Genomic DNA, 2,604 nt, shown 5'->3' with positions numbered 1-2,604 from the left:
TGTATTTAAATTTGTTCTTCATTCTTTGTCGTCATACACATTATACAAACGAAAATATCTAATCCTCCTACAATTAATGCCAAAGGTTAATTTTGCTTACAATTTAAGTTTTAGCGATGTTTTCTACCCATACTTATGATGAAACGCCATACTGTTTATAGTTTCTATGCCTCCCGCAAACTTCCGCCAGAGTTCGTTTGCTCACAAACCAAACTCTTCCAGTTAAGCATTATGGGATAGGGATTTCCCAGGAACTACATCGCGTTCGCCTCGAATTTGAAAGTAGAACTACATTTGTAGACAAATAGAATATTATATAGATGCAGGTTGACTAGGTAATTTTGTTGTTGCTTTTTTATTTCTAAGTGTAAAATATGAGAAGAAAAGAACACTCGAGAGATTTTTTTTTGTTTCTATTTGATTTTTTTAACGACGAGATTGTTCGAATTTCCTCAAATGAGATGTTTTGATAAAACATAGACCCTTTAGGTCTATGGATAAAACAACAAACTAGAGAAAGTTATATTGTTTTTGTCGTGAATTTCTAGCATAATATGATCTGAAGAGTTAACAAACTATTGTAAATCACTTATATAACAAATTATCAATTATTATTTCAGGAAATGTGTCCAATCAAATGTAATGATGAACCAGACCCCTTTAAAGAGAATACTCATAGACACCTTATGTTTTTATGCCAGAAACCGCAAACTGGACAGTTGCGAAATATTATTACTAATGTTGCATTACCAGGAAACAATAAAGTATTGAATGCTCTCAAAGAGTCTTTTGAGGTGGATCTAACAACAGTGGAAAATATATGTATCAGTCAGTGCAAGATATGTTTGACCTGTAAACGAAATTTAGACATATGTGTGCAATTTCGCAACAATTTATTAACAGCTATTTCAAGGAAGCCAAGTCTTTTAAGTGCACAGGCAAGAATTAAAAGAATGGCCCAGAATCAAACACCAAGCTCTTCTACAAAAAATAAGGCTGATCAGGAAAACAAAGAAAATAAACAACCACTGACACCAATCAATCCAAAGAAAAAAAAAAAGACTTCAGTTTTCGGGTATTGATGTCACGCCAGTCAGTTCTACACCCAAGGAACCTTGTAATTTGTCTGACATAGCTGCATCTGATCATAGTTATGGAAGTTATTTGACACCTCTGGAGATGGCCAAATCTAATTCCTTGCAATCTAAGATAGATTTCTTTAGGAAAGAAGATGAACATAACAAGGAAAGTGAATGCTGTACAGCTGAAGAAATCTTCAAGAATAAAAACAAGTTGGCTGAAATCCAGCGCCTGATATTACTTGAGACTGAATTAATAGCAGACAAACTTTGTTCACAGACAGTACCACCAGGTCCCTCTGTTCTAAGAGCATTTCAGCAACCATCACTTTTGAAGTCGGAAGACATTTTAAGCAAATGTCTCATTGAATTTCAAAATTGCCTACCATTTGTATTTAAAATATTTCAGACTATGTCATCTTCAATTTTCACAGATCCTGAAAAAGTATCTGCAGCTAATTCCACAATAGCTACAATGTATGGTATGGCAATGAACAGAAGGAACAAGGATTTGTGCGCAGTACAAAAAATAAGCACTTGTGTTGCTCTACGGTTTCACGCTGGAAATGATCTGCTTGATATTTTCAACAAAGCAAATATAACACTGGCATCTGGCAGTTAATATGGATTTTTAGAGGACATGGGCCGTTTCAACACTGAAGGTATAATAAGAAGCATAAGGGAAGGAAAACCTGGAAAAATTACAGCAGATAACATTGATGGTATGACAATTGCAAGAGATGTGAGACTTACAGGTGGGAATAAGCACTACCATTATACAGCATCAACGTATTATCCAGACAGAGTAGATGTGTCAGATTTGGAACACAATAGAGTTGTGCCTGAGGAAATTCCTTCCAGTACTTTTTTTCTAAATGGAAATGAAGAAATGAAACTTAAGGAAATGTATGGATATATGGTGGGTGTATATTTTTTTCTTTTTTAAAAATAACCTTTTAAAATCTTTTTAAAATAAATTTGTATTGTCAGCATATAGCAAACATTTTTAATTGTTCTGTAAAACTTCAGGTTGGGAGGATTATGGTGGCTTATTTTCCAGAGGTAAAGTGGATGGAGTCTTGTATCCCAAAGCATATTCCTCACCCCTACAGTCAGGAAATGTCAACCAAGTCCCAAATATTTCCTCTTAAGGTAAGACATTCAATTAAATATATGCTTTTGAATGCTTTCCATTGCTGTCAAATTATGCATTAAGATAACTAACCACTTGCATTCCCAATACTTAACAGATAGCCTTGTGTGCCTTGTGTTCATTCAGTATAATTCTTCTATATGAATATTAATCACTGATTTGCCTTTGAGTTCTATGAGAATTCTACTGAAATAATTAGCAAGATTATTGTGGTGAAAAATCATATATCAACTGAGACTTCACTTGAACCCAGGGCCTTTGATGTATTGTGCCAGCACTCTAACCACAAAGCCACTGAGACATATTGACAGACTTTTATGAACACCTGTAAACCCTGCATCATTATATTAATTGTTTTCAATAAAAGATCCT

The 2,604-nt window shown here is 34.3% G+C and overlaps 1 long non-coding RNA gene across 1 annotated transcript; it reads left to right on the top strand.

The window, feature by feature from the left end:
- Positions 1-239: 239 nt before the first annotated feature.
- On the top strand, positions 240-2,225 carry LOC134239720 (uncharacterized). The gene is made up of 3 exons (XR_009986279.1): positions 240-335; positions 621-1,998; positions 2,109-2,225. It is a non-coding gene; the product is annotated as an uncharacterized LOC134239720 (long non-coding RNA).
- The last annotated feature ends 379 nt before the right edge of the window (positions 2,226-2,604 follow it).

The sequence above is a fragment of the Saccostrea cucullata genome, unplaced genomic scaffold (assembly GCF_032062105.1).
Source record: "Saccostrea cucullata isolate Sc308-1 unplaced genomic scaffold, CSIRO_AGI_Scuc_v1 ctg17637, whole genome shotgun sequence".
Classification (NCBI taxonomy): Eukaryota; Metazoa; Mollusca; class Bivalvia; order Ostreida; family Ostreidae; genus Saccostrea; species Saccostrea cuccullata.
Note: the sequence above shows the minus strand (reverse complement) of the source record. Positions and strands in the feature narration are given on the sequence as shown.